We start from the raw sequence: 13,000 nt of genomic DNA on the forward strand, positions 1-13,000 counted from the left end.
TATAGCATGGGTAACTGCTGAAAAAATTAGCCCGAGGAAATTTAATGTGCTACAATCACTGCGCGAATAGGCTGTATTGAATGCGGTAGAAAATAAGAAACATCAAACCAAGATCACTGCCTTTTTCCCAATAATTTGTAAACAACATTCATATTTGCTAACATTTTTTATTAAATAAACTGGCAATGAACTACAAAACCAGAGAATCTCTTTGATTAACTATGCCATAAAAATGGACAGGGTATAAAAACTGTTAAAACGAATACATATATATTAAAAATACATAACGTTTGAAAACTTGAACATTTCGATAACTCGGACAGGGCTGGTTTTCATTAGTTCGAATTTTCGCGAGTGTACTGTACTTATTCTTGTATCTGTATCTTCTCCTTTAAGAACTTGCAAATTTAGAGATTCGGACCAAACTTAATATAACTTTTCAATTTCATGAAAATTATAAAAAAAAGAGGAATATTGAAGAGGATCCAAAACTTGTCCAGGGGAATATAATTTTAAGGCTTTAAATGAGCGCCAGCTCTAAATAAATGATCCGCTCTGCAAGCTACTGCAAATATAGAAGTGGATGTTATAAATTCAGTGGTGGAAATTGCAAGTGAATGCCCCTGCGAAAAAAGGCACCTTGTAGCGGTGCAGGGACGTACGCCGATCGCATTCGAACACCGGCCCACCTTGGGAAGTAAACATGGCATTATAGTCAATGTACTCTACCGCGGCGGACCAGATGAGTTCCTCTTTACAAAATTTTGACAACCACGCTTGTCATATCACGCAAGTTGTCGTACGGACAAGATGAGCAACAGCAAACAAAACAAACAAAGAATTAGCTCGTTTTCCTCAGACACTAAAATTCCAGTGCTAATTTTCGTATTGCATGTCGATATGAAATCAGTAGACAGATCTTTAGAACTATGTAGAATAGGTTAGTTTGAGCTGGTCGGTCAATAAAGACCTCACATAGACTGAATATGTCCATAGTGTTACCAGAATTTGTTTGACGACCAAAAGAAAAAAACCACATTGGACACCAGGGGCCTACTCTGTATTATGATGCGTAAGAAAAAATACGCGAAATCGCAAAATCGGTACCCTGTATCTTGACATTCGCATGCATACTTTGACATTCGCATTCACATTTTGCCCATTCGCAATTTTTCTTCCTTTTCGCATTGCCAGCACTCTGTATAGCGAAAGCGAATGTCAAACAGCATTGATTTTCGCATTTTTCTTGCTACAACTAATAGGCATTCGCATTGTTCAAATATGTAAGTATTAATTGATGATTTTATCAATTGATATCTTTATATTCATTGAACATTCTTTTAAAAATATGTAGGGCAATTCCAAAGACTAAACAAACACAAAAGCAACAATTTGAAATCCTAGTGAACTTCATGGCAGCACACCCAGATTTGGCCACAGGGTTACTTATACCGCCCAACGCAAAAACAACGGCCAATAATTTATGGAAGAGAGTAACTTCCCAACTAAATGCAGCTGGACCACCGATGCGTGATATGACCGGCAGGAAAAAAGTAGGCTGTGTGATATATGTGTACTTTTTAATTCTATACCAATATTGCTGGTACGGGGGCGGCCCATCTGTTTACTCATCACTCACCCAATTGGAACAGGAAGATAGCGAGTTGCTGTCGATGAACCAAGCTGTGGACAAGATAGGTGGCACGCGGGAGTTTGGTGGGTGTCAGGCTATGACGGTAATACGAAGTGATGTTTTAGAAGCTGCTTTTAATGACGACAGCGATTCAGTCGAAATGGACGCACAGGAGAACGAGGAATCTTCCTGCAGCCGTTCAGTACTTACTCCACGCAAGAAGCGTAGCCTGTAGAGCAAGTGGACAACGAAATTGTATACCAAATCAACTCAATAAAAGTCCTAAACGAGATGAATAACAATTTGAAAAACATTTCCAAAACCATGAGAATTACATTCAAAATAGAAAAAAAGGATTGAAGATGAGAGACAAAAAGACGCACTGAGATGCACTGTGGCTACAAAAATAAATACCTACAAGAATAAACTCCATAACACTCCGAAAGATAAGCTTATATTGAAGGTTTTTGAGGACACTAAGAACTTCGTGAAACAACATAAAGACAATATAATAATTACAACCGCAGACAAAGGACACAAAACAGTACTAATGTACAAGGTAGACTATAAACAAAAAATGGAACAACTACTAAGCGACAAAAACACATACAAAACAATAAGAACTGATCCTACACAACAACTAGTACGGAAAAACAACAACATCATAAATGACATTTACAAGCGGAGAAACGTTAAGAAGCAACTTACTTGCACTGCGGCTACAGCGCCAAGATTGTATGGACTACCCAAGATCCATAAAGAACAAACTCCGCTTAGACCGATTTCATCTTCTGTAGGTGTACCATGCTACAAACTTTCAAAACACATTGGACAGACCTTAAAAAACATAATATGTGGTACCCTCAATGTCAAAAATTCCCTCCAATTAAAACACAACCTCCAAGAAGTTAACATAGCGGAAGATGAAATTCTAATATCGTTTGATGTAGTTTCCCTCTTCACAAACATTCCCATACTATTAGCCATTCGAACAATAATGAGAAAATGGGAAAAACTAAAAGAACACACTACTTTATCAAATAAACAGTTTCAAACTTGCCTCGAATTCTGCTTGAGGGACAACAATTATTTTACATACGACGGCAAATTCTACCAACAAGTATACGGAATGCCTATGGGAAACCCCCTATCACCTACAGTAGCAGATATAGTGCTAGACAAAATACTTGACGACAGCATCACCGAGCTCAAATCCAGGGATATATATATCAAATACATAAATAAGTATGTACACGATATATTTGCAATAATTAAAACAAAGGACATGGAAGAAATTTTAAAAACTTTTAACGCACAACACCCAAAAATCCAATTCACGGTAGAAAAAGAGAAAGAAAATAAATTGGCCTTCCTAGATATGGAAATAATAAAATCGGATAAAAAGTTGAAAACGAATTGGTATGCAAAAGCTGTAGCATCGTCGCGAATAATTAACTATCATTCTAATCAACCATGGATACAAAAAAGAAACACGGTAATCAACTTTATAAAGAAAGTACGCGACTTAAGTGATCAGGAGTTCATAACTGAAAACAACCGAAAAATTAAAAATATTTTATACAAAAATGCGTACCATAATAAATTAATAGACACATGGCTGGCAACAACAAAAACAATCAGCACTAACAATGTAACCAACAATGCAAATTTGAATAATGAAAACAATAAGAGACTATATACAGGTGTAACATACATACCAGGACTAACGGACAACAAATCAATGGAAAATTTGATGCGAAACAACAACATAACATTATCACATAAACCAAACCAAACACTAAATAAAATATTTACACAAACAAAAGACAAAATTATCAAGGAACAACAACACGATGTAGTCTACGAAATAAAATGCAACGGAAAGGAAGGAGAAGTGTGCGAAAAAGTTTATATTGGTACAACGAAGAGATCATTGGGCATTCGAATTAGTGAGCACAAATCAGATGCGAAAAATATGAAAACGACTACTGCTATTGCTGAGCACCTAACCAACAAATGCCATACAGCGGACTTCGAAAATGTTAAGATTTTAGATATAGAGAGGAGAGAGAGGACGCGACTAACACTCGAAGGGTTACGTATACAACAAAAAATAGAGAAGACGGTAAACTTCAAAGAAGACGTAAATAATATAAACGGCGCATACACAACTGCCATCAAATGCAATGGACGAGGCAATGGGCGCAGTCGAAAATTTTAATTGTGCTAGTTTGTATATATATGTATGTTGTTGAATGAACGTTTTTGTTAATAAATGTTACATGTAAAAAGGAAACATTTTATGTTAAAGGTATACGTTTTAGATTAAATGTTACGTCTAAAGACTAAATTGCAGTTCAAATGTTATTGTATTATGTTAAATTTAAGTGAACTGTTGGAAAATATGTTATTGCTTGATGTTAGTTATTAATAACTTTTTAATGTTTGTTTTTTCGTTTTATGTTTTATTAGAATAAACCAGACTCCCTGATGAAGATGTTATAAAAAACATCGAAACGCGTAGGAGAATAAGAAAAAACAAAAGTTTTTGTCTTTTTATTTATCGGCCGAAAAGCTCCTTTTGGAAAAATTGAAAAAAAGTTAATTTTTCCAAAGAACAATTTGTTCATAATCAAAGAATGGACCGTGAGAATTTAAGAATAACATTAACGTTCACTTCTTCCGTTTCAATTTCTGAACTGGAAGGATTTTCAACTCAATATTTATACAATTAATTTAAATTTTTTACTAGATGTATAAATTGTTAAAAATGCTAAGATTTTTATGAAAAAATGAATAAAATCCTTCAAAAGGTGCCTAAAAATTTTAGCTTTTTTTAGCAAAAAATTTTTTTTAGCTTTTAGCTTTTTTCCCCCATTTAGCTTCTTTTCTGGAAAATTTCTGGTAACACTGGGTCAGTGATGCATATTCAAGCAAAAAATAAGCGAATAATAAAAAAGCGACATTGTTAGCGATGCGATAGCGCTACAGAGTTCCATTACCTTTCGCATAGCAACTTATTTTCGAATCGCACTGCCTTTCGCATCGCAATATAGAGTAGGCCCCCAGGACTTATGTTATAGAATAACTCCATCCTCTTGGAAAACACTAGACGTTTTCAAGGACCTAGCTTAAATGCTACCTTGAGCTCTAGCAACTATAACGCGCCTAATAGCTGGCGCCTTGAGCTGGTGAGAGCAGGACACGAAAACAGCGTTTCTCCCTGCAGCCCGCACTGTGTATAGCTTAAGCTGCAACCGTGTTAACTTTTATATTGACAGTCAAGCAGCAATTAAGGCAATAATTGGTACCACAAAAATGCAGTGAATTAAGTAACGACGAATTTAAGAAGGTAGCAGCGAATTTTAAGGGGAGTGAGCGAAACACCTGGCAATGCGCATCGTGCCTGTTAGACGTCAGTACGAGTATTATTGATTCCCATGATGAGAGAGATACTGATGATACCTCCGTTACCGGTAGCAAGATTGAACAATTGTTCATAAAACACTTAGGAGTGTTTAAGGAGAAAATGGAGAGCATCGAAAGAGCTGTTGCAGGCATCCGTACGGATTTAAATAAACTTTCCGAGCAAAACGCTAAACAATACAAGAAATTGGAGGAACGAGGAAGTGCGGTCGAAAGAAAATTCAGCTCACTAGACAACGTTTCAATATAGCCGGATGGCATTATATCGGAACTTAGTGAACGTAAGAAGCGAGAGACAACCGTAGTTGCTATGAATGCACCAGAGTCTACAAAGCCTGATTGTAGTAATACTTTTTATACACACTGTAAAGTTGCAGTAAAACAGTATAAACCTGTTTTGATAACTAACTAAAGTAATGTATATATGTATGATTGTATGTCTAATCTTCATATCTCATACTCTCATCACATCGGATGATCAGAATAAAACACACGTTCAGGCAGTCAATAAATGACCAGAAACTAGACAACTTGAAGTTTCATTACATGGCGCAGCCGAAAAAACGAAAAAGAAAAACACAAAAACTGATTTGCCAGAAAATATTTATTAATACGGAAAAGGAGTTTTTAGCGAAAATTTTTACGCGTTGTTAAATTCATATACATTTAATGAACCTAATTAAATGGGAAGAGCTAAACTCAACACTAGTGTTCGCATAGTGAATAACAAACCACGTGGAAGGCTATCCAAGCAGATTCGATATATCTACGTTAAAAGCATGGAATACGTAAGAAAAGTTGATGAGCTTAAATTAAGTGGGAATTTAGCTGAAAATTGGAGAATATTCTTGCAAAACTTTCAAATATTTGCGGTGGCTGTCGAGCTAGATAAGAAGGCGGAAGCAGTAAAAGTCGTTATTTTTATTAAACGCGATTGGCACAGAGGCAATCGAAATATTTAATACTTTCAATCTTGAAGATGAGAAAAAGAAAGAATATAATGAGGTTTGAAAATTTGAAAATTTTTGTAAGCCAAAAAATAACGAAGTCTACGAAAGTTTTGTGTTTCATAATCGCAGCAGTGAGTTGGTAGATGCAATACATAAGAATCAGGGTAAGAGTGAAGTTAAAACTACTGTCAACGAAGCACAAAGAAGTGAAGCAATCAAGAACAAGGAAACTAAAAAGGGCAACATAGACTGTAAGTTTTGTGGTAGATAACATTTAACAGGTAAATGCATGAAGGCATGTAACAAATGTAGGCAAAATAATCATTTCGCGAGTGTATGTAACAGGGAATTGGTTAAAGAAATAAAACGAGAAGATGGAAACGAAGATGAATCCTATTTATATTTAGACATAATTAAGAGCAAAGGCAATTCAAATATTTGGTATGAAAATATTAAAATTCAGGACAAAGAAATTTTATTTAAATTGGACACTGGAGCCATGGTTAACATTTTGCCTATGAAATATGAAGGAATTGAAATTTAATAGGATTAACGAAAGCAATGAATGTTATTAGCATATAACGGTACAAGAATTGAAAAGTTAGGCTATGTGATATTGAATTTCAATGTAAAAAACAAAATGGAGTACATAAAATTGTTCGTAGTCAGTGAGATAGATTCGACCCCAATTTTAGGGTTGGAAACTTGTGTTCACTTAGGACTTATTAAAAGAATTAATAGCATTACAAATTTGCAAAATTACGATGTAATTAATAAATACAACAGCGTTTTCAGCGGGTTAGGGTGTTTTAAAAACAATTGTCCAATTGAACTAAAAGATAATGCCGAGCCGTGTTCGAAGCCGGCATCACGAATACCATTATCTCTAAGGGAACCTTTGAGAAAGGAACTAAAAAATGTGTGTGATAAAGGTATTATTGAGAAAAATGATAAGCCAAGCTCATGTATTTCGAATATAGTCATAGTTGAGAAACCGAACAAAAAATTAAGAATTTTCATTAATCCGAAAGAACTCAGGAATGCTATAAAAGATAATTTTTATGAAATGCCGACATTTGAACAAATAAAACCAAATTTGCTTAATAAGAAAATATTTTCAGTCTTCGACTTAAAAGACGGATTTTGGCAAATAGCATTGAATGAAAAATCTAAGAGCTTTGCACCTTTAGCACGCCATTTGGTTGTTATAGGTTTATGAGATTACCTTTTGGCTTGAAAATAGCATTTGAAAAATGTAACGAAGAAACGTGAAGTTAATTTCTTAGGTCATACAATATCTGAAAGAGCAATATCAATAGATAAGAACGGACTGAAAGGGATTGATGATTTAAAAGCTCCAAATTGTAAGAAAGACTTGCAGAGACTAATGGGTTTTATTAACTTCAAAAATACGATTTAAGTTTTACATACTTGCCAGGGAAATATCTTTATCTAGCAGATTGGTTATCACGTAGTATCGTAACAAATGTCGAGAATGAGGTAGAGATTAAAGGATTGGAAGACATGGTCCACACTATAAACGTAAGCAATGACAGGAAAATCACTATACAGGAAGAAACAGAAAAAGATAGTGTAACTATTGAAAGTTGTTATGAGTTATGTTAAAAATGGTTGGCCGCCAGATAAAACTAAATTAGATAGAAATTTACAACACTTATGGAAACACAGAATGAGTATATTTGTAGAAGATGGGGTGGTATTTTTGGATGACCGCATTTTTATGCCACAAACTCTTCGCGTAGTCGTACTAAAACAATTTCACAGATCCCATTTGGGAATAGAGAAAACTAAAAATAGGGCAAAACAGCTTTTATACTGGCCCAATATGAATCAAGATATAGAATCAATGGTTGTCAAATGTAGAGTAGGTAAAAAATATATAGCTTCTAACGCGAAGGAACCCCTTTTAAATCATTCTATCCCAAATGGACCTTTTGAGAAAATAGCAATGGATACTATGGAATAGGCAGCAAAGAATTTTTAGTTCTATCCGATTACTTTTCAAAATATTTAGAAATAGTGCCACTAGTTAAAAAGACAGCAAAAGCTCTTTCAGAAAAACTCAATGTCATTTTTTCTACGCACGGTTATCCCCTTGAGATTATATCCGACAATGTTCCATTTGGGTCTTTTGAATTTAGACAATGGGCGAAAGATTTAGATACTACCACAAGCCCAAATTATCCTAAGTCGAATGGGTTTGCAGAGCGCATGGTTCAAGTAGCCAAAAATCTTGTTCATAAATGTAATGACGAGAAAAGTAATTTATGGCATGCACTTTTAGAGTATAGGAATATGACCATTAAGAACTCAGAGTACTCGCCAGCGCAGTTATTAATGGGTAGGCAAACAAGAACCTTAGTTCCAGGGAGCGACAAGTTTTATAAAAACACAGAAGTTGCCAAGAAAATATAATCGGTCTTAAACAATAACAATGTAAGTAACAAAAAATATCAATTGAGAAAAATGATTTCGAAAAAGGAGATAGAGTATGGTTAAAAGAAGGAAGAATTTGGATTCCCGCAAAAATTGTAGAAAAGCATTCCTCTCAACGTTCTTACATAGTTCAAAGGGATGATGGAAAGTCTTATCGTAGAAATTCCTTTTTTTTAAGAAATCGTAAATGAATATATTTGAAATGTAAACATACTTGAATTTGGTCGCATAATTGTATACTAATTCTCAAAACATTATTATTCGATATACATATGTAAGTACTAAGTAATATTCGATGAAATTGAATATATACAAAGCAATTGTAGACATATTATTAGTTATAAGTTCCTTATTAATATTATCCAATGAAATTGAATGAATTCAATACAACAATGTACTAATCATAAAAATTAAAAAGGGGAGATGTGGTAATACTTTTTATACACACTTTAAAGTTGCAGTATAGCAGGATCAATTGCAGTTAACCCTGATGAGTTAAATATTACTGCTAGTGGTGGGAATCCTAATATGCAATCAAGTACATCGTCGGGATTGGACATCCAACCTAGCTCGCCTAATGACAATAATAATAATAACAATAACAAAAATGCCAACAACAACAACAATGTCGGTAACACCAACAATAATGTTAATAACAATCATAGGCGTTCACGGAGGCGAGTGATTGGCTATTGTGTGTCTACTGAACTTGGGGTAGCTGCTCGTTTCAGATGGTTTCATCTTTCTTCTTTTTTACCCTCGGTCAAACCTGAGGATATTATTGAGTATGTGATTAAACATACTAATCTAAATAAGCGTCAACTGCAGTGTTTCAAGCTTGCTAAGGAATCGGAGTCGATTAACCGTACATATGTTAATTTTAAACTTGGTGTAGATGAATTGCACTTTGATAAAGTTCTGAAGGCTGAGTTGTGGCCAGTCAATGTAACGATCAGCCACTTCCGTTTTTTTCAAAAGGACGCAAAACTACAACAGCGGACTTAGTTCATAGTGTCAATCACATGCCATGCAAATATATCAATATCTTTTTTCAAAATGTTTCTGGCCTTAGAAGCAAGACCGAAAATGTGCGCCTATTTAGTTCTTTATTGGAGTATGATGTATTTGTCATCATTGAGACTTGGCTGAATAGTAATTTCTTAGATGCTGAATTTTTTGATCCTAAGCTTTATCATGTTTTCCGTAAGGATAGAGATGCAATAAAGACTGGCCTAAATAGAGGAGGTGGTGTGCTGATTGCCGCCCGGGTCGGTCTCCAGGCCTCGCTTGTTTCTTTAACTGTTAGTGACACGCTTCTTGATCAACTTTGTGTGCGGATTCATGGCTCTCTGGGTCAAATGCTCATTTGTGCTTCATACATTCCGCCGTCCAGCCCAGAAAGTATTTATAAGGCTCATGTAAATAATATCTTAAATCTTAAGCGAAGTTCAGGAGAAACGCAGCTATGTGTTCTGGGGGATTTTAATTTAAGTAATGTTAGCTGGATCTCTCTTGAAAACAATCTCTATTTAACTCCTACTAATATTAACAGCTCTTATGAATCGTATCTTATTGATAATTGTGGAGGGGTTGGTTTATCTCAAATTAACAGTTTCCATAATTCTTTACATCGCACTCTTGATTTAATTTTTGTAACTAATAATATTAGTTTTGTTATCTCGGAACCTGCGTCTTCAATTTCGCCACCAAACTTGCATCACCTGCCCTTAAAGCTTGAAATTCAGTTCTTTGAGTATTTCTGTATTCCTACATCAAATATGAAAAAATCGTTCAATTTTCGAAGATGTGATTTTAATCGTTTAAATTCTGCTTTACGTGGAGTTGATTGGGATGCTTCATGAAAGGTATAAAAATAAAATTACAACAAAACTTGACGGTCATGTAAAATAAACAGAATTATGTACATATCTAATCGATAAGAATATTTTTGGCCGTGGCAGTATGTTCAAGCAGCCTTGAACATTTTTTCTTATTTAAAGGATAATAGTAGTTAACCGATTTGTAAATACAGTCCACTGTTAGAAACTATATTTTAGCCATTGAGCGACCTATTTAAACAAAGATAAGACAATCACGCACAAACACATGTATATAGATATGTAGCAAATGAACCTCTGTAAATATGAACTACTTACACAAACAAAGATAAGATAATGCATACGAGGTCGCTCATATCAACAAAACAAATATATGTAAATAAATATAGTTAAAGATAAGACATTCACACACACACACACATGTAAATGAACCTTTGTAAATATTTATGTATACAACAACAAATTATAAGAAAGCTAGGATAAGACAAGTGTATATAAAGTAAGATAATTTTGTAAATAAATCAGAATTCTTTGAACTCACAAACCAAGCACTTCTTATTTTAATACAAACTGCTTCCCCCCACCAGAGGTAAGGGGCATTTGTTTAAGATTTGAGAACGCATTAGCTTCTCATTAAAAACATTGTTTTGCTTCTTTAAAGTATTCTTTGGTTCCCCCCACCAGCGGTAAGGGCCAAAAAATTACTTTTGGTATATGGCAATTTACGACTGCCTTATATTTGAGACCCTTACAAAATCTCAAGGAAGCTGCTCAATATTCACAAGGCTTGTTAAATTTTCTCTTATTTCAGAAAATGCATATAAAGAAAAAAGGTGTCAGAAGACCAGCTGATACAATTAGCTTGTAGCAAACTACAATCAAACGGGAACACCAACTGTGACCTTGATATGCTGGGCAAATCTTGGACATCGTAATATCAAGAAATGGACGAACAACAGAAAGTGATTGCGCGTAAACTTATTTCTGATATATTGTACCACGGATGCATGGGTACCCTCCAAAATAACCATGCTTTAGAAATACAGGATTTCCTACTTACGTCTTCACGTCAGCCATCTATTTATCAATAAACAGAGTCTTCACCTGAATTTATTGTGGCACACAAAATGCTCGACTTTTCGGATCAGGAGGTACCAATGACTAGTAATTCTAAAGCGTTCTCCAATCGACGTGGTAGTGATCTTCAATGCTTTTATGAGAGGAGTATTAAATCAAACCAATTTTAAAGTGAAATTTCGTCGTTTTATATTTGCGCATGGCTTTTATGTCAAGTATGGGCCGGGCCGGGCCGTATTAGCGGTGTTATACAGTTAAAAATGGCAAACGAATCGGAAGTGCGTAAACCATTGTAAGTGACAAAAGTAAGAAAAAGAAAGTTATCACCAGTTTTCAAAAGAACCCCAGTCTTTCGAGAAGAAAACTGGCGCAAAAATTGGAATGTTGCGAATTTTTCGTCTGAAAAGCAAAAGAGGAGACTAACCAAAGAACAAAGAAGCGGAGCCATAAACAGTCAAATTTATGGTATGGAATGCTTAAAAAACTTTAAACGCCTTGTTGAGAAAGCATAAATGTTCAGCGCTCTTTTGGCCGGATCTAGCCTCATGTCACTATAGCAAATTGACTTTGGAATAATACTCAAAAAATAATGTTATTTTGTTCCTCGAGAACTGAGACCAATCGAAAGATATCGGGCATTGGTCAAAATGGAAATCAAGAAAACCAAGTAAGTAGCCCGCCATGCAAAAATTTACGTGCAAAGTGGCATTTTGCAACTAAAAAAGGAACAGATAACAAAATAAAATTTTAATGGAAGGGTGTCTGAAAAATTACAAGTGTAAGTCAAACTAGTCTATGAAAAACAGAATAAAAAGGCAGTAAATCTCATTTTACTGCTTTTAAATTTACAAGACAAAAAGTCACATGCTAATTTGTCTCTTCGTAAAGTCACTTAATAGTTCAATGTTCATTGGTTTTTGTTGTGTAGCAAATAAAATTATTTTATTAGTTAAAACAAACGTAAAAGTGGTACTACATATTTCTCTGATTTAATTTTTTACACTTTACTGCCTTTTTGCTATGGACGGCAGTATAGTAGTCAGATCGGGCCGGTTCCAACAAATGACTAATCGGACAGCCAAATATACAAGCTCACCGAATTTCATCCAGACATCTCAAAATTAAGAAACTAGTTTGCGTTCAAACAGATGGGCATTGCTAAATCAACTCAGCTCGTCATCCTGATCATTTCGGTATACAGTGCTGTTTAAGCGACTTAAACTATGAGTTTTTTTCTTTCGTTTGTTTCATAAGCGCTGAAATTCTCATCCGGCTTATGAAATATTCTAAAGACATAGTTTTAGTTTTTAATTTAAAATGGAGGTTCTTCGAGTAGAAGATGGGGTGCCAATACCTCACAGCCCAGTGCTCGCCTCCACATCACATTTTGAAAGAGGTCTTCAAATAGAAGATGAGGTGGCTCATTAGAGCGAAACCTCAGAGTTCCCTATGCTCGCCCCAAATTAAATAAATTGAGGTTTTTCTAGTAGAAAATGGGGTGCCAATACCTCAGAGCCCCGTGCTCGCCTCCACATCACATTTTTTAAGGGGTCTTCAAATAGAAGATGGGGTGGCTCATTAGAGCGAAACCTCAGAGTTCCCTATGCTCGCCTCAAATT

Source organism: Eurosta solidaginis, chromosome 2 (genome assembly GCF_040869045.1).
Source record: "Eurosta solidaginis isolate ZX-2024a chromosome 2, ASM4086904v1, whole genome shotgun sequence".
In the NCBI taxonomy this organism is placed as follows: Eukaryota; Metazoa; Arthropoda; class Insecta; order Diptera; family Tephritidae; genus Eurosta; species Eurosta solidaginis.